Raw genomic sequence first — 26,619 nt, 5'->3', positions numbered from 1 at the left:
AGACATTGTAATCTAGAAATAGGACTTAGCTTAATGGTTAAGAGCAAAGGTATGTAACTTACTATTTGGATTTAAATCTTGGCCTTATCAATTAATAATGTCCTTGAGCAAATTTAGCCTCTCTTTGTCTCAGTTTCTGAAGGCATATGACAGTATCTATCTTGTAGGGATATATAGTAATGATTCAATGGGTCTCTACAAAGAACACAGGAAAGTGTCTAGCACACAATACGTCTTTTATTAATATTAAGTCTTATTCATTTAGACTAATTCTTTGTAATACTTTCCCAGTTGCAAAAAAAATCAGCCTTTTCAACTCATGTACAGTTTTCTTAGAGTGTCAATTATTTAGTTAGATATTGCCTTGTTCCAGATGAATTTAAAATATGTAGACATGGAGAATTTCCTTCTTTGTATCCCAAGTGGGCTTGGAATACAATATAGCATACCATTATCTCCTCTCTACAGCCAAATTAAGATCTTGGAGTTCATGGTAGGGCTATGTTCCTTATGTTTACCAACTAATTCTACATCAACCAGGAACATCCAGCACTTATGTATCTGGCTTGGGGCCAAGTGTCTATTCCTATTTAATTCTGCCCTAAAGATTCCTGGTCCCAACCAGGATTATAGTCAAAAGCTAGAGAGGAAGGGCTTTCCAGTTCTGCCTCAGTACCACTGCTGAGGGTAATCCACCTGGAAGCTATGTCAAAGATATCCACTGTAGAGGAGAATTCATTTCCAGGTACATGGAGGTCCTTTTAGCATAGTGTATGGAGCTGGCATAATGTATGGAGATACATAGGGTGTTCTGGTGGATGTCCAACTGGCCTTAATGGGATGGGTTTGTTGAGCTATGTGGTGGAGAGACAGATTGATTTGCAGCTCTGTTGTGCATAATGCAACCAATCTTTTCATCCTAAGAGACAAAGACGTGGGTCCTAGATGCATCTACCATGCGTCAAGATAAACAAAACACTTTATAAAACACATCGACAAATCACTTTGTTTCTTCCTCCTATATCAAATTAAATATATCCTTTGCCCTCAGTTTTGCTATCTGTAGACATGCATAATATTTAGTTTCTCAGCTTAGTTGGGTTTCCAGTTGCACCCAAGAAGACATTGCAAGGGACTATATATGTCCAGTGATTCATAGGAACCCCAATGAATAGAATAATACAGGTATAGGGCACCACAGATAATACTGGATATTACTTTTTGGATTTCTAGAAAGGTCTGTTCTCTCTCACCTTTTTAGGTATCAGAATGCCATATTATGCATTTCTTCTTCTTGGATAAGCAACAGTCTCTCTCTACAATGCTAGGAGACATCTTAGTTTCTCAGCTTAGTTGGGTTTCCAGTTGCATCCAATAAGACATTGGAAGGGACTATATATGCTTAGTGATTCATAGGGATGAATCATTAGACATTTCATTTTTGAAAAGTTTTAATATAACAGTCTTAGCAAGAATTCTTTGATTTTTCCAGATAATACTGCTTTCTGTCTCTCTTGTTAAAATGTCTATGTATTGAGAAATATTGCAGTTGTTTCCTCTGGGACAGAACCCACTTAACAAATATTTCCTGAACACATACTATAAGTGAGGCACTATTGTTGAAACTGAGGGCACAACAGTAATACCTTTTTGAGATTTTAACTTCCTGAATCTATTATATAATTCTTATTTATAGTGCCTCAGATAACAGTATCATGCTAACAGGCTATTAATAACTAATTTATTGGTCTAACGAATCTAGGTAAGAGAAAATCCATCTTATTTCTCCATATGTTATTGTGCTTTTCATTAAAACAAACTGATTCACAGTAGTTTTAATCTGGGAAAAATAAATGTACAAAGTCGCAGTGAATTCATCACATGTCCATTCTTGGTTTCCCTTCATTTTTGACTATCTCTAACTCAAGGCTCTCAGCATTCACACATATCTGGCCACAAGCCCTAATGAGTCAGTGCAATCACATTTGTTCTTGTGAACTGAATTATTAGCTAATGTTTTCTCCTTTTGGCCAACAAGAATGGAAGAAAAAGTGAGGGTAATTAAGGAGCTATACAATGCTGTTCTTCAGCTATTTGGTCATAAAGTACTTGGCATTGTTTAAACCACTATAAATTACTCAGTTTATTCCCCACCAGTAAAGATTCTCTCATTCCTTCCCAGTAAATCCCATTTCATGTAAAAGTAACTGAATGCAGAACTTATCCAAGCTACCCTTCTCCATAAAAGGCCAAGAATTTGACACCTTGTGGATGATTCCTTTTCCTTGATTTAGGAAGATAAAACTATTTAGGAAGGAATTCCTAGGTCAAACGTCATGAGCTTACTGTGGCCTTGAGGTTGTGACCTTCATTGGAACTCATCAAGAGTGTCCTGCCATGTCTTTAACCTTTCAATCTAAACAAGAAGTTAATTTGGGTGTGGGGGCTGCGGAGAAGTTTATTTGGTTCTTTTTAAAGAATTTTTTTGGTGAATCAGCATTTTGATGTCTTAGAAGTTCTTGATGAATCCCATTACTTAAAAATACAGGATAAGTTATTTTTATAGGGTGTTTAACTAGTTACTGATGTAATTTGCTATGCATTGTTTACCAGTTGATCCCTAAATTACTGTTATCTTTGACATTTTCTTTAAATAAAGGAAGACATTTTGACCTTATGCTTCAAATATGCTATTTCTGTTAAAAAGAAATACCAAATGTGAATGGCTGTGTTATTTTTATACTTAGTCTGCTAGTTTCAATTTATATTTACTATGGTTTTAAAATAATTGAAAGCAAAATGTATAAGGCTTTTGAAATAGATTTGTGTTCATGGTATCCTCTTCATTCCCTGGAAAGACATTTAGATAGATTTACAAATGAGTTTAAAATTTTACTACACTTTTCAAAAAAAATTAAAGCCCAATCCTAAGACTTTATGAAATAGATCCCTGTTCCTAGACTCTTCTCTGTTCCTGAAAATACGTTTCTTGTATTCTTGCAAATGAGTTTAAGATAATTAGCAGACACTCTAGAAGGAATTTATTAATGGGTTGAGGATGATCACAGGTGATGCTAAGAATGAATGAGCTTGTCTCTTTATCTATTCTATCACATGTGAAATGCTACTGTATCTTTAACTTTGTGTTCAGTGGTAAGGCAGTAAGTAGCAGTGCAAATAGACTATTTCTCATTTCAACTCACACAACCTGGTGAGTAAGTTTCCATTCAGGGCTAGGAGGGAGGCATTTGAATATTAATCCTTTTCAAAGGAGATTTTTTTTCTCCCTAACAGTCGTAACATTCACATAGTATGGGGTCTTGTGAAGTCATAATTCTGGATGTGGCATTCCTTTTCTGTTTTGACTGGCTTACATGTTATTGTGCTTCTACCCTCATGCTTTATAAGAATCTCCCTAATGAAGAAAAATCTACCAAGCAAATGAAAAACAGAAAAAGCAGGAGTTGCAATTTTAATTTCAGACCAAACAGACTTTAAACCAATAAAGTTCAAAAAAGACAAAAAAGGGTATTACATAATGGTAAACAGTTTAATTGAACAAGAAGACCTAACTATCCCGAATCTATATGCACCCAACACAGTAGCACCCAGATTCCTGAAGAAAGTTCTTAGAGACCTACAAAGAGACTTAGATTTATACACAATAATAGTGGGGGACTTCAAAACCCCACTGGTAGTATTAGATAGATCACTGAGGCGGGAAATTAACAAAGAGATTCAGGACCTGAACTCAATACTTGACCAAATGGACCTAATAGACATCTACAGAACTCTCCACCCAAAGATGACAGAATATACATTCTTTTCATCACCACAAGGTACATACTCTAATACTGACCATGCAGTTGGATATAAAACAACCCTCAACAAACTCAAAATAACTGAAATTATGTCAACCATACTTTTGGACCACAGCACAATGAAAAATAAAAATCAAGGCCTAGAAAATTGCCCAAAACCATACAATTACATGGAAATTAAACAATGTACTCTTAAACAACTCTTAGGTAACTAACGAAATTAGAGCAGAAATCAAGAATTTCTTTGAAACTAATAAGAACAAAGACACAACATACCAGAATCTCTGAGACACAGCTAAGGCAATGTTAAGACGGTAATTTATAGCACTAAATGCCCACATCAAAAAGTTAGACAGATCTCAAATTAACAATGTTACATCACAACTAGAAAAACTAGAGAAGCAAGAACAAACAAACCCTAAAGTTAGCAGACGACAAGAAATAACCAAAATCAAAGCTGAACTGAAGGAGATTGAGACACAAAAAACCATAAAATAGATGAACAAATCTAGAGTTTTTTTTTGAAAAAATTAATAAGATAGATGGACTGCTAGCTAGACTAATAAACAGAGAAGATCCAAAAAACATAAAAATGACAAAGGGCACATTACCATGGACCCCCCCCAGAAATATAAATAACCACTGGGGACTGCTATGAACAATTCAGTGCACAAGAAGTACAAAATTTAGAAAAAATGGATACATTCCTGGACACATATATCCTCCCACAAGTGAACCAGGGAGAAATTGAATTCCCTGAATAGACCAATAATTAGCTCTGCAATTGAATCAGTAATAAATAGCCTACCAACCCCAAAAAAGCCCAGGACTGGATAGATTCACAGACAATTTGTACCAGATGTACAAAGAAGAGCTGGTACCATTTCTACTGAAGCTATTCCAAAAAATTGAGAAGAGACTCATCCCTGGCTCATTTTATGAGGAAAGCATCATCTTAATACCAAAACCTGGCAGAGACACAACAACAGCAACAATAAAACATTTCAGGCTAATATCCTTGTTTAACATAGATGCAGAAATCTTCAACAAAATACTAGCAAACAGAATCAAGCAGCACACCAAAAAGGTGATCCACCACGATCAACTAGGTTTTATCCCTGGGATGCAAGGTTGGTTCAGCATAGGCAAATTAATATATATGACTCATCACATAAATAGAACTAGAAACAAGACCCACATGATCATTCCAATAGATGCAGAAAAGGCTTTCAATAAAATTCAACATCCTTTCAAGTTAAAAACTCTCAAAGTAGGTATTGAAGGCAAATAATTCAAAATAATAAGAGCTATCTAGGACAAAGCCGCAGCCAACGTCATACTGAGGGCGAAAGCTGGAAGCATTCCACTTGAAAACTGGAACAAGACAAGGATGCCACCTTACTATTCCTATTCAATATAGTATTGGAAGTCCTGGCCAGAGCAATCAGGCAAGGGAAAGAAATAAAGGGCATCCAAATAATAAGAGAGAAAGTCTAACTATCCCTGTTTGCAGACAACATTATTCTAGATCTAGAAAACCCCATAGTCTCTGTCCAAAAGTTTCTTGAGGTGATAAGCAACTTCAGCAATGTTTCATGATATAAAAGCGATGTACAGAAATCACTAGCATTCCTACACACTAACAACACGTGAACTGAGAGGCAAATCAGGAATGCAATCTCATTCACAACTGCCACAAAAAGAATAAAATCCCAAGGAATACAGCTAATCAAGGAGGTGAAGGATCTCTACCACGAGAATTACAAAAGGCTGCTGAAAGAAATCAGAGATGACACAAACAAATAGAAGAACATTCCATGTTCTTGGATAGGAAGAATCAATGTCATTAAAGTGGCCATACTGCCTAAAGCAATTTACAGATTCATCACTCTTCCTATCAAACTACCAATGATGTTCTTCACATAACTAGAAAAAACTATTTTAAAGTTTAAATGGAACAAAACGAGAGCATGAATAGCCATTGCAATCCTAAACAAAAAGAGCAAAGCTGGAGGAATCACACTGCCCGACTTTGAACTGCACTGCAAGGCTAAGTAACCAAAACAGCTTGATACTAGTACAAAAACAGACACACACATCAATTGAACAGAATACAGAACCCAGAAATATGACCTCACAAATACAACCACCTGATCTTTGACAAAGCTGACAAAAATGAGCAATGGGGAAAGGACTCCCTATTCAAAAAGGGTGCTGGGATAACTGGCTAGCTATATGCAGAAGGCTGAAACTGGACTCCTTTTTTATACATATAAAAAATCAACTCAAGATGGATTAGAGACCTAAATGTAAAACCTGAAACTATAAAAACCCAGGAAGATAATCTAGGAAACACCACTTTGGACACAGGAACTGGCAAAGATTTTATGGTGAAAATGCCAAAAGCGATTGTAACAAAAGCAAAAATTGACAAATGGAACCTAATTAAATTAAAGAGCTTCCATACAGCAAAAGAAACTATCAATAGAATATATAGGCAACCTGCAGAATGGGAGAAAATATTTGGAAACTATATAGCTGACAATGGTCTAATGTTCAGAATCAATAAGGAACTTAAGCAAACATACAAGCAAAAAACAATCCCATTAAAAACTAGGCAAAGGACATGAACAGACGTTTTTCAAAAGAAGACATACAAGTGACCAACAAACATGGAAAAATGCTCAATACCACCAATCATTAGAGAAATGCAAATCAAAACCACAACGAGGTACCATCTCACACCAGTCAGAATGGCTATTATTAAAAAGGCAATAAACAACAGATGTTGGCAAGGTTGCGGAGAAAAGGGAACACTTATGCACTGCTGGTGGGAGTGTATATTATTTCAATCATTGTGGAAAGCAGTGTGGCGATTCCTGAAAGAACTAAAAACAGAACTACCATTTGACCCAGCAATTCCACTACTGGGTATATATTCAATGGAATATAAATTGTTCTACCACAATGATACATGCACATGTATGTTCATTACAGCACTATTCACAATAGCAAAGACATAGATCTAATCTAAGTGCCCATCAAAGGTAGACTGGATAAAGAAAATGTGGTACAGACACACCATGGAATACTGTGCAGCCATAAGAAAGAATGAAATCATGTACTATTCAGCAATATGGATGGAGATGGAGGCCATTATCCTTAGGAACAGAAAACCAAATACCACATGTTCTCAGTTATAAGTGGGAGCTGAATAATGAGAACACATTGGCAGAAAGAGGGGAACAACAGACAAACATATATGTCTATATATGGCTCATGCAGCCATGGAGGCTGGGAAGTCCTACCACTTGCTATCTGTAAACTAAAAACCAGGAAAGCCGGGGTGTAATTAAGTATGAGTCCAAAGACCTGAGAACCAACGGAGCTGATACTGTAAATCCCATTCTGAGAACAGAAGAAAATGAGATGAGATGTCCCAGCTCATTAAGTGAGGCAGGGAGAAGGGGTTGAATTCCTCCTTCCTTCCCCTTTTAATTTTTAGAAACACTATTGCTAACATTCAGTATATTTAGGCATTTTTCTTGTACATTTCAAAAATTGTATAACTTCTTGGCTTCTAATCATGATCACTTGAATCCAATATGATACATCATGTGGTAACATTTCCAGTGGGTTATGAGTGTCATATTTTGTCAAGATGCACTTCCTTGTGTAGAATCTGAACCTTCTGTTAATTGACTTTTAGTCCTCCACTTTGATATAAATCTTTGCCTTCTGGGAGGAGTTGATTACTTCAAACATGACCTGTGGATATGCTTCTTGACAATTAGTAAGAATTCTCTTCCTTTTCTTAATGGACAGAATGGAAATTTCTGTGACATACTTTTATTCAATCTCATTGATGAGGAGCTTCCCATGGGTCATTGTAAACATTACACAAGGATCACTCAGCAGCAATCAATTAGAAGCCTTTGCATAGACAGTTAATCACTACGTACAAGAGTCTATTCATCTGAAAAAAAATTACAAACCAAAATGTTGAAACAAATAATGCAGTTCTTTCTTATACAAGCACTTCATTTTTTATTTATGAAATATATGTCTCTGATTAATAATTATGGAGATTGATCTTGCCAGCTCATTAGATATCTTTTTATCTTAGTAAGAAATGGGCTGGTAAATAATATTTTGGCAAATGCCTAGGCTCAATCTATATTCAGGAGTCCTGCATTTTTCTGTTCAGGGATTCATGTTTTGTTTACTTTAACAGAGAAGGATTCAATTCTTTCAAAACATAACTTTTCAGAAACTATGCTAATGGTTATCTGTTATTTGCTTTGCCTCAAATCATTTTCTGGATTAGTTTTATTCAAGCTTTAGGACTGAGACCGCCTACTGGTGGTATTTGTATTTAATAACTTTACCTGCCTGTTAATGCTTAGATTATTTCAAAACATCACAATTAGACTCTTATAAGCTTTTGGACTCTCCCTCCAGAGGGGGTTTGCCAGGTGGTTCCTCTGCTTAGAAACTCTTTTCTCTCCTTTTGGCCTTGTTACTTTTTACTTATTCTTCAGATGTGCGTTTTCCCTAAGCCTTTATTTTGATTCTCATAATATCATGTACCTCTTCTTTGTAATGTCTACCATTGGTGCAGTTTACTTTTATTGATAATTTTATTAATATTTATCTATATTTACAAGACTGAAACTCTGTGATAAAAGAAAATACATCTATTTTTTCTTACTATTATATCCTCAATAGCAAATGAACCTGGAATTATATACATGTAAGTATATAGGCTTAAGAGATGTATCCATTACCGATTGCAAACAATCACTTTCTGTCCACTCTTTGGCCATAATTATTTACAACCCTTCTACATAAAGAAGTACTACCTTCTCCTCAGGAGTCTTATTCCATTATGACATTAGGGTCAAATCATCCAGGATCTCATCATCTAAATCAGGACCAGATCTGAATTGAGCTTCTTAGATGCAGCTCCTCAGATATGGCTCCTCTTGATCCAGGGATCAGTGCTAAAAGGACTTGTTATCTGTATTTCACCCCTGACCCCATTACACACACTTAGCCAGGTAATCATAATAGATACTCTCTTCAAACGGTGAGGAGTAAGAAGCTTGTATCAATCGCTGTTCCATAGCAATTCTGAAATCCAGCTGGGCACAAGCTGCTTTAAGGTCTCCTATTTCAGGGGCAGGGAAAATGTGTTGGTTAGGGTTAAGTCATATTTGCAGAAAGTAGTTGCCTAGGCCATTGTTCCCTTCTGCTCTTAGCTTCACCTCCAGGCTCTTAGTTCCAGTCTCTGAGACACCTTTCTTGTTTGATAAGAAATTCTCCGTGTTTGCAGCTAAGCAGCCTTCTTACCCTGCTTCCTGCCCATAGAAAGTTGGGGGCCCAGAAGCCATGTCCATTTGGAAGTGTCTCTGTTCTATGCTTTTACCATGCTGGCAAAAGTCCCTTAAAAAGTTCATGTGCCACATCAAATGTATATATATTCTATTACGCTCTCTTGTAAAAGCCACACACCATTATTTTGGAAATAGTCCTGTTCTACTTTGGGTGGCAGGTCAGGATGCTGTGGGACAACCTTCTTAAGATTCATAGAGGCCCTTTGCCCTACTGAGAGGATCTACTAGGCACTTTCTTAAGTTATTCTTAGGTCTTAAAGAAGATTTTATAGCCATACCTTTATTCTTTATTCTGGAGCTGTTTCTTACTGGGACAACTTTTGTGGGCTGTAGAGACATATAAGATGAGAGTTTTATTTCCCAACCCAGGAAGTCTTGGCCCCTCTGTATTTCCAAACTGAATAGTTTTTTTCCTTAGCTTATGTCTCTCTTACAGTACTTTGTCATACACAGCCAGATGTACCAAATCAGTAAGTTCCCATTCTCTCCGAAGTTCTTCTTATCCAGATCTGCAAGTTATTTATGCATATTTTCTACTTTCCAAGTTACTACAGGGATCATTTTTCAAATCTTTCCACCTCTATATACTATAGGGGACTGGTATCTTCTAGCAGTTTCTCACTGCTTTTTCCCTTTCCCAAAAGTTTCTTTGCCACTTCTGTATCCTTCACCCATAACCCATCTCCTACCAGAGCCAATGCCACAGGTTTAAGATTTTTGTTATGACAGCCCTTTTTTGATCTCATTATTAAAAATTCAGTTATCTGTTACTGCATTAAAAATCCACTATTTTATTGGCTCTCAATTCTTGGGGCAGGAGTTGGAGCTCAGCTTGTTGGACAGTTCTTCTGTGGGTCTTGCCTGGGATGAATCATGGCTTCAATCAGTTGACAGTCAATGGGAATGGCTCTTCTATGAGGGCTTCATTCAATGGCAATAGCTGTTCTGTGAAGGCTTCACTCAACAGGAATGGATGTTTTATGCAGGCTTCTCTCAGTGGGAATGGATGTTCTATGAGAGCTTCATGCAATAGGAATGGATGTTCTATGAAGGCTTCATTCAGTGAGAATGGATATTCTATGGGGGCTTCCCTTAATGGGAATGGGTATTCTATGAGGCCTTCACTCAGTGGGAATGGATGTTCTATGGGGTCTTCACTCAATGGGAATGGATGTTTTATGGGGGCTTCACTCATTGAGAATGGATGTTTTATGGGGGCTTCACTCAACGAAAATGAATGTTTTATGGGGGCTTCACTCAACGAAAATGGATGTTCTATGGGGGCTTCACTCAGTGAGAATGGATGTTCTATGGGGGCCACACTCAGTGGGAATGGATGTTCTGTGGGGGCTTCACTCGATGAGAATGGATGTTCTATGGGTGCTTCACTCAACGAGAATGGATGTTCTATTGGGGCTTCACTCAATGAGAATGGATGTTCTATTGGGGCTTCACTCAGTGGGAATGGATGTTCTATTGGGGCCTCACTCAATGAGAATGGATGTTCTATTGGGGCTTTACTCAATGGGAATGGATGTTTTATGGGGGCTTCACTCAACGAGATGGATGTTCTATTGGGGCTTCACTCAACGAGAATGGATGTTCTATTGGGGCTTCACTCATTGGGAATGGATGTTCTATGGGGGCTTCACTTAATGGGAATAGCTGTTCTATGAAGACTTCACTCAATGGAAATGGATGTTATATGAGGGCTTCATTCAGTGGGAATGGATGTTCTGTGAGGGCTTCACTCAATGGGAATGGATATTCTATGGCAGCTTGACTCAACAGGAATGGCTATTCTATGAGGGTGTCACTCATCAGGAATGGCTATTCTGTGAGGGCTTCACTCAACAGGAGTGGATGTCCTATGAAGGCTTTACTCCATGGGTGTAGGTGTCCTATGAAGGCTTTACTCCATGGGTGTAGGTGTCCTATGAAGGCTTTACTCCATGAGAATGGATGTTCTATGAAGGCTTTACTCCATGGGTGTGGAGGTTCTATGAGGACTTAACAGGAGTCTCTGGCTTTTTAATGAATACATTGGCTCTGTTTTTGAGTGATTGCAACCCAAAACTCTTCCCTATAGGGAAGGAGATTCTAGGAAATGTAGCTGTTAGCTTTTCCAAGTTTGACACCTAGCCCAGGAAAGCATGAAACAAATTCCAAACTATGGCAACAGTATTTGTGGAATGCAGACTTTATTCTTAATGTTTCCCCAATGTAAGGGTATGTAAACTAGTAGACATATGGACCCTGGTCCTACTGAACTGAATTCCTGTTTACCTATACTTGTTCAAGGTATAGAATTTGGCATACAACCTGACATAGTCATAAGTGTCTTTAATGGAAATTGCAGTTTGGCATTTCCCATTTGAGTCTCACTAAAAAAAATGGAAAAACGTTTCCTTGCTCTAAAACCATGAACCTTCCAAACTTATATGGGATCTGACAAGTACAAAGGTTGTTGCCAAGGCCTATCAGGCAGGCACGACATCCCAGCTATAGATGCATATTCATTCCTTCTTTTATTTTATTGTTAACCTTTGCTTCAGTGCACTCATAACAAGATAGCATGTTCTATAGTTGTGTTTTAGAAGTTTTTTAATTTCAGTTGTTGCTGGAAGCACTGCATTGGAAATTAGATGCTTTTAGTACTTCATCTATTGTGGATTTATTCATTCGCCTTGTATATAGATACAGTGGCACTACAGTATGGTTTTGTAGTGCTGGATGCAAATGCCAGCGTCCAGAGAACATTTCTTGGCAACTTACTGGCCTAGAATGGGCCATGCCAGCATTAGTGCCTGGTGGCGTTTGGCTCCCTGCTCTTCATTAAATGGCAGAAGACAGAAGAGAAGAGTAATACTTGAACTTCTTGACGATAACGGTTTCTGGATTTTTTAAAGTAGCAAATTCAAATAAACCTCAGGCCTCAACTTCTCGTGAGGACACATTGCTTTGATATTTATTTAAGTGACACTCTTGCGGTCTTCCAGTAAATGCTTAAGACTTATTCTAAGTTGTGCAATTTCTAGAAAAAGTAAGCATTTGGTTTCTTGAAATATATAAAAATTCTCAAAGCATTCTAAAAATCCATTATTTAAAATACCCTGGTTTTAAAAATGTAATTTTCACTGATCAATTTAGTGCCTAGGATAGTGCCAATCAGATAAACAGTTTTAATGAATTTTTTAAAAATAATAACTGTTAAATGGAAAGGAAGTATTTTCCCAGGGTAGCCTGATTCCCCAAACAATTGGCTTACTTTTTCATTATACAAAAGCATTTAAAAGAAATTGGACCCTAAGGTCTAAACAGATGCATTAATAATTCTTTCTTCTAATATTAATATTCACAGCAGTTATAATAAAACAACCTTGGTTTATGTTAAATTTGCCCTATTTTCCTTATTTAATAATTAAAATAGCACATTTGTTTGTACATGGTTCTGGAAGAGAAGTCTGAGGAATGTTTTAGACTTAAAACAGGTTATGGATATTGTTTCAACAACATTTAATGTATTCTCCTTTTCCTCATTAGTTGGGTGACTATCTAATGAAATTCTCCCTATGTTAGAAATTAGTAGAAAAATAGTGTAAAAGAAACATTCAGAAAGCACACTGTGGAGTGTTTGGCTGTCTCTTCACTTTTAGCACAGGCAGCTGGAAGATGCTTTAAGGACTTTGGATTCAGGTCCCCTTGTAAACATGCTCACTCTGTCTTCTTTATATCTTGTGGATGCTCCGTTAATGTTTATTAAATGGGTAAGTAGTGATTCAATTATTTTGCTATTATGATAAGGTGGCATTGACTCAGCATAGCTATGTGTCGCCCAAATTTTCCCCTTAAGAAACTTTTTCAGGAATGTGTTATTCCTGCTTTTGAAAAGTAGATAAAGTTACCCTTCAGACAAAGTGGTCTACCTCATTCCTTATGGCTGGAAAATAGCTTTTGAAACCTATTGCCCACTAAAGCTAAAATCCACGCTCTTTAGACTATGGAAGCAAACAAGTTGAAAGGCCTTTGAAAAGGCAATCCCAATTATTGTTTCCATATTCTTACTATTTTGGAACCCAGCACAAATAAATTGTGATGACATGAGGTGACACTCATGCTGCCTGTGGCGGGGCACATATTTAAACTTTACCACAATTTTTGAGTCATTATTTCAGTGGACCAATTTCAGATTGGTCTACTGATAGGCATTATGGTACCACAACCTTTAGTCACTCGTGTGTGTCCTGAATTACGATGAAGTGCACGTAATGCTTTCTGGGTTCAGCATTTGGTGTGATTGTCTGATTTGCTTGTTTATTAAATCATACTTTTCAAAGAAAGTCTAATCTTGAATGGAATATAAGAATGATAATAATAGAAAATTATCAATTTTCCTTCAAGTTCTGAGCTTGGAAGCTCTTATTGGCTGTGTTAGGTGTATAAATTCTGAGCGAGAAGTACCTTAATAGCTTGGCCCAATATAAAACATTATATTTTTTTCTAAGCAGAAAGAATAGATTAGCTTTTTATTCTGTATTTTCTTTTCGAGAAGTATATAATTCTGGATATTGACAACAAAGGGTAAATGAGTCTTTTTAAAAATTTACTTATTGCTCAAGGCCTTTTTAGGGAGGAAATATTTCCTCTCTCTGTGAAGAAAGATGGAAGGCAGCTAAGTTTGCCTTGTCACTCTGCCATGTCCCTCTTCTTGGATTCTTTCACATTGTTATATAATCCTCAGACTTACACTTTTGCCAGCCCAAATCCTACCAGTCCTTCAGAGTCCATCTCACAAACCATTTTTCCCAGCAGATGGTCCTTAGACATTTATTTCCAGCTACAAGTGGCCTCTTATCTGCTCCATACCTTTTAGAACTTTCCAACTAGACAATTAACAACAGGGCTGTGGTATGTCTTCTCTCCTTGCAGAGGAGGAAGGACAGAGCCCGTTGTATTTGTGCTCCATTGTTATCAGTACAGAAAATCAGTGCAGTTAAGTCATGGGTGATGAATAGAAGAATATTTAATATGTCCAATTAAACTCTAACTTCCAAAGGGAAGAACTAACCCTTCCCACAATTTTGCAGTTAGATCTAACTTCCTGCTCTGTGGTATTAGTTTTCAGGTGGCATGGCTTGCAGGATGGATGAACTTGCCTCAGCTGAATCACTGAGAGCTTTAGGTTTGTTTGGGGGACTTGGTGATTCAAAAGGAAGTAAGAACCTATATTGGAGAAAAGGAGAGATGTGCTCCTGACAGTGGCAGTGTAAGCAAATGGCACTTGTTATTTGTTAATCCTGTGCAATTAACAGCGACACGGGAAAAATATGGTTTGCAAGGACTACGATGTGATCGTAACATATCCCAGGAAATCATGTTGGATTTAATCGCAGGTGTGAAATTAAGCAATGCTATTTTCCTAAATACTATAATTAACCTAGATTTCCAGGAAGAGGTCTTGAAGGTTCCATACAATTCTCTGTAGTCATCCCTCCTTATGTGTTTACTTCTGAAATGGTGGGCGTACCTCAAACAGGTTTTCTCCATGAGTTTTTGACCCGTTCCTAACTCTAAGGCAAGTGGTGAATATCAGAACAATCCTTGTTTATCTCCAGCTATCCCTCTTTTGTTCCCTGTGTTTTAAAAATGTGTGTTGCAGGTTTTTGTTAATGCTTAATTTTGCTTCCAGTAACAACGTTCTCTATATTTGGCTTTGTTGTATTTGCCACTTAAGAATGCAGAATTTATTATTATGTGCTTAAAGCAATCATTTAACACTGACATTTTAAGTATGACAATAATCCAAGTAATTGTTACCCATTCAGTTAACTGAAAACATCTTTACTTCCTGAGACAACTAATTGTAATGCAGTGTTACTATCTTTTAATTGTAGACATGTTTGTTTTTGTGTTTGTTTTGGTTTAGGCTGTCTTCAAGGACATCCCTAGTCTCATATTTGGCAATCTGCCCTTATTCTCTGTCTGCTGCTTTCTGAAAATAAATGAAAAGACTGTTGTGACACTCTTGAAGGAAAACAAGAGGATTTTTATTTTTCACAAGCTTTGCTCATGACTTCAGGACACTGGATGATGAGCTATTTTTAAAACTATCTGATCAATTGCTATATAAATAGAAATTAATTTCTAAATGTACTCAAAAATCCTAGAAGATGAATTCAGACATCTCAGGTACTATGCGTCTATGTGGCTCTTTACCATGGGAGAAAGGCGGTGTTGCCTTCTGGCTTCATAGGACTTGAGTTCGAATTCTCACTGTGGCTTTTACCCCTGGGGGGAGTTCCATTTTGATTTGCTTTACACAGGGGTTATTGCAGTTTCCCTTCATTTTAAGAATCCCCGACATTCAGGAATTTTTAATTTCCTAATTTAGTATTAGATGTTTCCATTCAGAGCTAATTTAGAAGGCATTTAAGTATTTCATTCACTTTCTCACATCATATTCTAATCCTTTTTTTCCATTTAATACAGAGTTCTCCTGAATAACCCATTGAGTGTTTTGTTTTGTTTTTACCAAGTAGGACCTAATAATTAATGTTGCGATTATGAAGAATAGTATGGGAAATGTAACATTTCACATAAAAGCAGATTTTCCCCGTGTTTCTGAATGTATTTGTGTGTGCATTGTCTGTGATTGCCTCCAGGCAGATGCAATCCTAGTGCTGTGAATTTCTTCTGAACACATACACACACAGTCACACTCACACAAACACACACACAGAGCAGTTTTGCTGAGAAATATTTTGCTAGCAAATCTCACAGCTATCTCTCTAAATGACACTTGCTGCCCATATGTGCAGTGTGCATTTAATAATCATTCTGTCACCTACGAAACACACACTCATAGCACCAACTCCAGCCTCTAAATCAATAAATAATTCAATTATTCTTTTACCTTTGCCATTCAACTGAAAGACCATCCTGAGTATTTAAAACAAAACTAGCAGAAACTTAGTTCCTTTGGTTTCCTGGCTTTGTGACTTGAGTGACTCCATCAAGGCAAACATGATGATGGCTGTATTCTGCTTTCTTATATTTTTCAACTCTCTTTAATTTTGTTTATGAAGTAGATTTTTATTTAATGCCAATTCCTATTCTAGGTCTTGCTGGGTTTTAGGAATTCAATGTATTACGGCGGTCAGTATAAGTAAATAATATTTTCAAATTGCAAATAAAAGGAAAGCCAAATACCAATGGCCTAAATGATGAGAAGTCCATTTTTCTCAGGCAACAAGGAGTTGATAAGCATGCAGTTGCTGGTATTCTTTCTGTGGCTTGGCTGTGTCAGGATTCTGGCTCAGCCTCTCCATGATTCTCTCCTTTGACCCTCATGATTTCACAAGCTCTAAATAACAAGATCACATTAAAAGGGAAAGAGGAGCTAGTGGGGAGTGAACTTATTTGTGTTTTCCCTTCTGCTAGGGAGAGGATTCACATTCTCAGAATCTCTTCAGCAACCTTCCCTTTGCATCTTATGGTCCACAACTGGGTCATGTGCCCACTTTTCATTACAAGAGGAAGTTGGAAAAAGCAATATCTAGACTTTTCCAGCCTCTACAGTTGGAGGAGGGCAAGGGACAGGTGGATTGGAAAGTGCTTTTGGGTAGCCAACTAATTATTGCCACATGGTCCCTGCAAATCTTACAATTATTATTATTAACTTTTTTTGTTATTCACAGAAAATAGGCTCACCATCCCAACTCCACCCCAACACAGCGTATTAATACTAGGGTTTATATTAGGATTTGTTTTAGTCAGTTTGGGCTGCTGTATCAAAAATATACACTGCATAGGATAAACAACAAACATTTATTTTTGGAGGCTGGAAGCTTAACATCAAGGTGCTGGCAGTTCTGGTGTCTGATTGGGTTCTGTTCCTGGTTCTTGGATGGCTGTCTTCTCCTTGGATCCTAATGTGGCTGAGAGAACAAATTCTAGTCTCTTTCTTTTCTTATAAATGCATGAATTCCATCCTGAGAGTTCCCACCCTCATGACCTCATTTGAACCTAATCACCTACCAACATTCCACCTCCTAACACCATCCCTAGAGGGTTGGAGTTTCACAATGTGAATTTGCGAGGAACACAAACATGCAGTCTACAATAGAATTATTTGGTCAAAATCACAAATTTTAATTTAAATGAGCTCGTGTGTGTGTGTGAGAGAGAGAGAGTGTGTGTGTTTGTGTGTGTTTATTTTTCTTTCTTTCTTTCTTTCTTTTTTTAGAAGGAGTCTTGCTGTATCACCCAGGGTGGAGTGCAATGGTGTGATCTTGGCTCACTGCAACCTCCACCTCCCAGGTTCAAGGGATTCTCCTGCCTCAGACTCCTAAGTAGCTGAGATTACAGGTGTGCGCCACCACACCTGGCTAATTTTTGTATTTTTAGTAGAGATGGGGTTTCACCATGTTTGCCAGACTGGTCTCAAATTCCTGACCTCCAGGTGATCCACCTGCCTCGGCCTCCCACCAAAGTGCTGGGATTATAGGCATGAGCCATCATGCCTGGCATCAATTTTTTTTTTAAGGAGGATAGTGGCAGATAGAGAATAAAACTGGCCACTGACCTCAGGTATGATTTGACCCAGGGACATAATAACTCTATCTAGAATGTTTTTCCCTATTGTAATAACCTGACATGGTTTCATCTCATTCAGGTCTTCTCAAATGCCACCTTGTAGCCTTCCATGTTCACCCAACAGTCAATCCCTATCTCATTATCCTGATTCATATAATTTTTTCACAGCACTTACCAGTTTTTGATGTAATCTTAATTAGGTATAGTTGATGTACCCCCCCAAAAAAAATCCTGCACATGTATAATGTATACAATTTGATGACTTTGGACATATGCCATATCTGTGATACCATACTGGTGGAACCATGCCATCTTTTGGAGATGACCTTAATTTTAAAAGTAAGCCATATGAGCAGATGATTTAGACTTCCATACAACCTAGCACTGATGCATTGGATTCCCTCTCTGAACTAATATCTGTGTCAATATAGGACAGAGGGCTTTTATGACCACCTGATGGAAAAGAAAAAAAGAACAAGCATAGTTTGCAGGTCATTCATGCAGTGGAAAACAGACAGCTGCTGCATTACAGCTCACTCGGGGTGTCCCTGCATGGTAGCAGGCAGGGGACATTCTCCAGTGGGTAGCACTCTTGCAGGTGCAACTAGTCGTTACCTTTGTGTTGAAAGTGACATGGCCTAAGGTAAACATCTGTGAGGGCTCATGGTAGACAGAGGGCCTGGCTGCTTTGACAGGGGCCTGAAAGGGTAAAAAGAAAATATATGTAATAAGTTTTGAGAAAGAATCACAGGAGTTTATGTTTGAAGTGGATACAAAGTGTAAACATTTTTGGGTTGCATGTTAACACCCACAGGTAGCATCCACCCTGGAAGAGGCACCAAGCAAAAAGTAAACACAGTGTCTCAGCTGTTTAACCTGAGCTTGTCTTTATAATTGACCATCTCAGTGCTGGCACAATGAGTTCATGAACCAAATAGACATGTGGGCAGAGATGAAACTATGTGCAGGCGAACAGTATGGGCTGCCATTCACCATGACTTACATTAGCTAGTGCTGCCAAATGTGCAGCCCATCACCAATAGAAATAAATGCTGCCCTTGATACAGCATCATCTATCAAGGAGACCAACCAGCCATTTGGTGGCAAGTTGACTACATTGGGCCCCTTCCTCCTTGGAAGATGCAGCAAGTCAGCTTGACTGGGAGCAATACATTCTAGATATGGGTTTGCATGTATTACTGTGTCCGGAATTGGTTCCTTCCGGTGGGTTCTTGGTCTCACTGACTTTAAGAATGAAGCCACGGACCCTCGCGGTGAGTGTTACAGTTCTTAAAGATGGTGTGTCCAGAGTTTGTTCCTTCAGATGTTCAGATGTGTCCGGAGTTTCTTCATTCTGGTGGGTTCATGGTCTTGCTGACTTCAGGAGTGAAGCCGCAGACCTTCACAGTGAGTGTTACAGCTCTTAAAGTTGGCGCATCCGGAGTTGTTCATTCCTCCCGGTGGGTTCCTTGCTGACTTCAGGAGTGAAGCTGCAGACCTTCGCGGTGAGTGTTATAGCTCTTAAAGGTGGCGCATCCAGAGTTGTTTGTTCCTCCCGGTGGGTTCGTGGTCTCGCTGGCTTCAGGAGTGAAGCTGCAGACCTTTGTGGTAGGTGTTACAGCTCATAAAGGTAGTGCAGACCCAAAGTGTGAGCAGCAGCAAGATTTATTGCAAAGAGTGAAAGAACAAAGCTTCCACAGCGTGGAAGGGGACCCAAGTGGGTTGCCGCTGCTGGCTTGGGTGGCCAGCTTTTATTCCCTAATTTGGCCCCACCAATGTCCTGCTGATTGATCCATTTTATAGAGTGCTGATTGATGTGTTTTTACAGCATGCTGATGGGTGCATTTACAAACCTTTAGCTAGACATAGAGCACTGATTGGTGCGTTTTTACAGAGTGCTGATTGGTGCGTTTACAAACCTTTAGCTAGACACAGAGTGCTGATTGGAGTGTTTACAATCCTTTAGCTAGACAGAAAAGTTCACCAAGTCCCCACCTGATTTAGAAGCTCAGCCGGCTTAACCTCTCAATCCCCCCTCTAAACAGGACACACCAACTGCTGTTGGGAATTGGGCAGTGACTGCTCTAGCTACTTCCTGCTGGACAGGGGTGAAGAAGGGGCCCTGTAATTGTAGTGTCCTCCAGAGGGGAACTCTTTAGGTCAGTGAAAGGGCCAGCAGGTTGGTCTGGGGGTCCTCGATAGAAGTTGTTAGTTGAGCTCATTTGGGGTTCCATTTGTAAGACCATCTGTAGCTTGATGGCCTCGATCCTAGAGGAAACAAACTTGACAAGGAGGTTAAAAATACAGGGCCCGAAGGCGAGTAATAGCAAGATGGCTGCCATGGGACCTAGAAAGGGGAGAAACTATGTTGCCCAACTCCAGAGATTGGTATAAGAATTTGAAAGGCGTTGTCTGATTTCAGAAGCCTTTTCCTGTAAACGCTGGGTGGCATCTTGTACTATCCCTGACTGGTTAGTATAAAAACAACACTCTTCCCCTAAGAAGGTGCAGAGTCCTTCTTACTCAGCAGTGAGGAGGTCTAGGCCTTGGCGGTTTTGGAGAGTCACTGCTGCCAAAGAGTCTATTTGGGATTGTAGAGTAAGGATAGATTTCATCATTTCTTGCAAACTGTCTGAGAAATCCTTTGAGAGTGTGTGGTAGTAGGATAATGAAGTAGATAAACTGACAATTCCGGTTCCTGTAGCAGTAGCCATTCCTAACCCTATAAGTAGGTGTATTAGTTGTATGGCTCTGCGCTGACAGACTTGAGCTTTGAGGGGTACTGATAGGGTCTGATTTCCACAAGATTAGAAGTTAGCATAATATATGTTTACACTGTTAACTTTTAGCAGACTTTACTTTTGTTGGAAACCTTGTAAGTTTGGGATCTCAATTATTCTTTGCTATTAGTAAGACCTTGTTCAGTCCATGTTAACTTAGAATTGGTATAGATGGCTCCTTCCTGATTCTGTAAGTACTTTAAGGTTTGGCTGAGTGCAAACAGCTTGCACATTTGAGCAAACCAATTATTAGGCAATTTGCCTAATTCTGCTTCTACAAGAGTTTCCTTATCATTTACTGAATACACATTTTGTCTTTTTTCCTTAATCCCCTGGGAGGAACTATCTGTCGTCCTGTCCTGAAGGGAGTTCCTCCTAGATCTGGTCAGACCTTTGTATGGTAATTAATTAAGATTTAGATCCCCTGTTAGGAATCCTGCTGGATTAAGGATTTTTGATAGGAAGGCTACAGGTTGTCAGTGGCTTTAGTGCTTTCAGGCAACGCCCTTGTTTACATTGACAACAAGGTGGTATTGGAGTGTTACAGGGTTACAGAGAAGACCTTCAATTATCAATTATAGGTTTTAACTTTACCCTGGCTTTTAAAGGAATAGGGTACACTGTTTTTTGTTTACTACTTCCATCTCTCCCTTTGACTTCTTCATCTCTCTCTTTCTGACTCCCTCTTTGTCTGTCTCTTCCTCTCTCTCTTTGACTTTCCATGTCTCTCTTTCTCTCTCTGACTCACTCTTTGTCTCTGTCTCTTTCTGTCTTTGACTCTCTGTCTCTCTCTTTCTCTCTCTCTGTCTTCCTCTTTGTCTCTCTTTCTCTCTTTCCTTTCTGCTGGTCTTTCCCTGCCTCTGCCAGCTGCTTATGCTGCTGTTCTGCCCTCTCCTTCCCCTTTTTGATGGCTTCAGCAGTGTAAGACTGCCACTTCCTTGGGTTTTTGCATTGCATGCAATAACCCCATAATTTCCTTGTGGTATTTAATGGGGGTTCCCCCAGAGGTTAGGAACTTCCTTTCTTTCCATATTGCAGCATGGGCATGTAGGATTAGATAAGCATACTTACTATCTGTAGCAAAGTCTCCCAATTACAACTGAGGAGGTGGGAGGAATACCTGGTTACAGGCTATCCCAGGATTCCTTGGGTGGTAACGGACCTTGAGGACAGCTGTCCGGGACAGGAGATTAACACTGAGAAAGCCGTGCCAGTGTCCAGGAGAAAGTCAATTTCCTGGCCCTCAATGGTTATACGTACCCGGGGCTAAGTGAGGGTGATGACATGAGCTGGCACTTGCCCCAGGCACCCTCAGTCCTGTTGTTGGATCATCTGGTTGGGGGCTTCTGGCCCAGAGAACCATTGCACTCTGGGGCAATGTGCCTTCCAGTGATTGCCTCGGCATAGCGGACATGGACGAGGGGGTGGCTTCTTTCTTGTTGGACAATCTTTTTTAAAGTGTCCTTGTAAACCACACTGATAACAAGCCCTGCCGGGTGATTGGCCTGCTCCATTTTCTGTTCTCTCTGAACCACCAAGGTTTGTTTGTCTGAGTGCCATGACTAAGGCTGCGGCCTTTCTCTGATCTCACTTTTCCTTTTGGGCCTGTTCCTCTTGGTCCCTATTATAGAACACCAAGGTTACCAGATTTAATAATGTCTCCAGATTTTGTTCAGGGCCTAGGGCTTGCTTTTGGAGCTTTCTCCTGATATCTGCAGCTGATTGGGTAATAAACTTATCTTTTAGAATCAACTGACCCTCAAGTGAGTCAGATGACAGTGGAGTATATTTTCTTAAGGCCTCCTGTAGCTGCCTGAGGAAGGCAGAAGGATTTTCTTCCTTTCCCTGAGTTATTGTGGACATCATTGAATAATTCATGGGCTTTCTCCTAATTCTCCTTAGTCCTTCTAGAACACAGGTCAGCAGATGTTTATGACTGCAGTCCCCATGATCTGAGTCGAGGTCCCAATGGGGATCCATACGGGGGACAGCTTGCTGACTGGTAGGGAATTTGTCCCTTTCTTCGGCTGTCATTCTATCATTTACTTGGCTAAGATACCAGGTATCCAAACTCTCAGGTTGTAGCTAAAGCCACATTCTTTTCATTAAAGGCCAGGGTTTGATCTAATAATAGCCCGACATCTCTCCAAGTGAGATTGAAGGTTTGCCCTAGACCCTGTAGGACATCTATGTACCTATCAGGATCATCTGAAAACTTCTGCAGGTTTGCCTTGATCTGCTTTAAATCAGAGAGGGAGAAGGGGACATGTACCCGTGTTGGGCAAAATTCCCCTCCCTCTACAGCTTGAAGGGGACATAACTGATAGCCCAGGGGTTTTTGTGGTCTCTTGGAGATTTCTTTGCTTATTTCCTTCTGGGCAGGGGAGATTAGAGGAGGCTTACCATTAATAGGAAGGGAGCTCTAGGGAGGCTAGGATATGGGGGTAAGCTGAAAGGTCCTCCTGTGGGATGTAAATTGCAAGCTTTGCATAGTTGTGTATTCTCCTTCAATGAAAAGAAAGCTTGGACATAAGATATTTCACTCCATTTGCCTTCCCTCTTCCAGAAAAGGTCAAGCTGCAGGATAGTATTGTAATGTATACTTCCCTCAGGTGGCCATTTTTCCCCATCAGAGAGAGAGTACTGGGACCAAGCCATAGTGCAGAAAAATAATGAGCCACCTCTTTTTCAGGGTTTGTGGGTCAAATTGGTCCCAATGGCCTAGGCATTTCAAGGGTGAGCCTGTTGATGCCTGAGTGTTTCCCACCTGAAAGACAAAATTGCCAGCAGTTTTGGTTTGTTTGTTTCTCCTCCTGCCCAAGAACCCACAATAGTCCCTGAACACTGCTGATCAGAATAGTTGCACTCACTGATGCAGCAGCAGAAACACCTCTTGCCCAAGAACCCACAACAGTCCCTGGACCCTGCTGATCAGAATAGTTGTGCTCACCGACACAGCAGCAGAAACACTAGTTTTCCTCCTAGACCACAAGGAGGACTGAGGCAGGTCAGATTTAGTGGCCCTTACCAATGCATTCTCAAAAACCTGCACCCTTGCCTATCCTCCTAGACCACAAAGAGGACCGAGAAAAATCAGATTTAGTGGCCATTACCAATGCATTCTCGAAAACCTGTTAGAGTACTAAGCATTCTCCTGTTAGTATTGGGACTTTACCCCTGTCCTATAAAGCTGTTATGCCCCAAAATTGAAGTGGAGGGCCATACCCTGAGGGAGGGGAGGGATCTCCGGAGTTGGAAGAGTGATGCATTTTGTCCTCACTGTCCTCACTTATATGAATAGGAAAGATACAATTGCTGAGGCTCCCCATATCCTAGCTTCAGGAATAGCTTTTGTTAGGCCTGCTTGTCTGAGGAGGGATCCTAAAATTCCAGATAGTCACCTCATGATGGGGCTTTGGGCAAAAATTATGTCTTTCTGATTGGTGAGCCCAGGTGCCTAAAGAAGGTAACAGAGTCCTGGAGTTTATACTAGAAATCACTCTTATAGGAGAAACTAGAAAAGCACCAGAGACAGGGAGTGGTTTTTAGAAGTGGGACTAGCCTCGGAGAAGAGAGGCAAGAAGAAGTTTGTCTGATAGGCATTAGGACCCAGGAGGCAAGGGTTAGGATAGATAGGATAGATGGATGAGTCTCGCGTGGGTGACATGACTTTGAGAGTTCTGCTCATGGCCACAGGGTCAACCAACTTGTTGTCGGGACCCCAGAGCCGAGTGGCTTTCCTCTCTGTCGACCCTCGGCTCAGCCCAGAAGTACAGGAAAAGCGGAAGCTGGTTCCAGGCAAGCCAATGCTCCCAACTCTGAAGAGTTGGGGTTTGTTAGAGAGCCCTTTCCCAGAGAGCCTGACACCCATGTCTTTAGTCTGGCGGCCGCGCTAGTCACTTTTAACTGGCCAACAGGTGCCCAGTATTTAGCTCCCGAATTCTAAGGAAAAATAGGACAGAATAGCAAGTGAAAGGGTTCTGATGGTACTCACCACTTGGCGATAGGCGATGGTCCCTTCATGGTTGCCAAAATGTGTCCAGAATTGGTTCCTTCCGGTGGGTTCTTGGTCTCACTGACTTCTAGAATGAAGCCGCAGACCCGCGCGGTGAGTGTTACAGTTCTTAAAGATGGTATGTCCGGAGTTTGTTCCTTCAGATGTTCAGATGTGTCTGGAGTTTCTTCCTTCTGGTGGGTTCATGATCTTGCTGATTTCAGGAGTGAAGCCGCAGACCTTCGCAGTGAGTGTTACAGCTCTTAAAGGTGGCACGTCCGGAGTTGTTTTTTCCTCCCGGTGGGTTCGTGGTCTCGCTGGCTTCAGGAGTGAAGCTGCAGACTTTCACGGTGAGTGTTACAACTCATAAAAGTAGTGCAAACCCAAAGCATGAGCAGCAGCAAGATTTATTGCAAAGAGCAAAGAACAAAGCTTCCACAGTATGGAAGGGGACCTGAGTGGGTTGCCGCTGCTGGCTCGGGTGGCCAGCTTTTATTCCCTAATTTGGCCCTGCCAATGTCCTGCTGATTGGTCCATTTTACAGAGTGCTGATTGTTGCGTTTTTACAGAGTGCTGATCAGTGCATTTGCAAACCGTTAGCTAGACACAGAGCGCTGACTGGTCCATTTACAAACCTTTAGCTAGACACAGAGCACTGATTGGTGCGTTTACAATCCTTTAGCTAGACAGAAAACTTCTTCAAGTCCCCACCTGACCCAGAAGCTCAGCCGGCTTCACCTCTCATTGCCAACTAGGCCGTGGCTAGTACACTGTCTGACAATTTACAGAGTGTTTTGTCCCTTCAGCCAGAATGCTGTGCAAGACTGCCTCAGAACAAGAGGCTCATTGTATTCCAAAGGAGATGCAGCTGTGGTACCATGATCCACTAATCTTAGTATATTTCTCACCCTCCATATGCTTCCAACCTGATAGACGGGTGAAATAGCCTCTTGGAAGTTCAGCTCAGTCACTGGATTGAATATATTACCTTGGAAGGTTGGGGAGCCCAACATACACTAAATCAGTAACCATAATATGGGATGTTCCCAGTACATAGAATAATTGGAAGGCAAGAGCTGGAAATGGAAAGGGCCTCACTTAAAATGACTCCTAGTGACCCACATGGGGAATTTGTTTTCTAACCCAACAATTTTGAGGCTGTAGAATTCTGGAGGCCTTGCTTTGCAGAAAGAAACCATTTCCATCTCAGGACACAGGACATTAAGCCATAGCCACCACCAGGTCATCTCAGGCTCCTTATGCCAAGAGACCAGCAGTCAAGGAAAGGAGTCACATTATTGTCAAGGTTAATTATTTCTTATCTTTGGTGGGAGGTGGAGCTGCTACTACACAATGGGAACAGGGGAAAATAGGTTTGGTTCACAGGTGATCCATCTGGGGCTTCTTCTGGTCCTCATGCCTGGCTTTAACTGTCAATGGACACAGAAGGGAGCCGAAGCCTGGGAGGGTCACACAATCTAGGACTCAGACCTTCAGGGCATGAAGATTAGAACATTTCAACAAGCAAGACATGTAGACCAGCAGAAGTGCTACTATGGTGTAAGTACGGTGGAGGAGGGTGATAAAGAATGTCGATGTTAACCTCGAAATCAACTGCAGCAGTTGTATGGTGGCAGTACATCTCAGGGTGCCATTGTCCCCACTTACCCTTCTCCACTAAGGTTCCCAGGAAACAAGACTGACCAGAATCCTGGAGGAACAGTTTCCAGATGGTGTTAATTTACTATATGAAGCAAGCAGATCTGAGTGTCACAATGGGTGGACTATGATGGATACTGTCATGTTTCATTCAGACTCAGCCCCCATCCTTCTGTTGCTGGGAATATTGGTTGTGGATGGCTGAGACCTGAGGGCCTCTTTGGGAATTCTCCTTGGTCATAGGAAATTTTCTCATCCAAATTGTGCCCTTCTCATAGGGCAACTCATAGCTGATGACTAATGTGGAAACACAAAGGCCTGATCCCCTTGCCTTATTTCGGGACAATATGAAGGGCCACTCTAACTCTAGATCG

Source organism: Pongo pygmaeus, chromosome 5, assembly GCF_028885625.2.
Source record: "Pongo pygmaeus isolate AG05252 chromosome 5, NHGRI_mPonPyg2-v2.0_pri, whole genome shotgun sequence".
Lineage (NCBI taxonomy): Eukaryota > Metazoa > Chordata > Mammalia > Primates > Hominidae > Pongo > Pongo pygmaeus.
Note: the sequence above shows the minus strand (reverse complement) of the source record.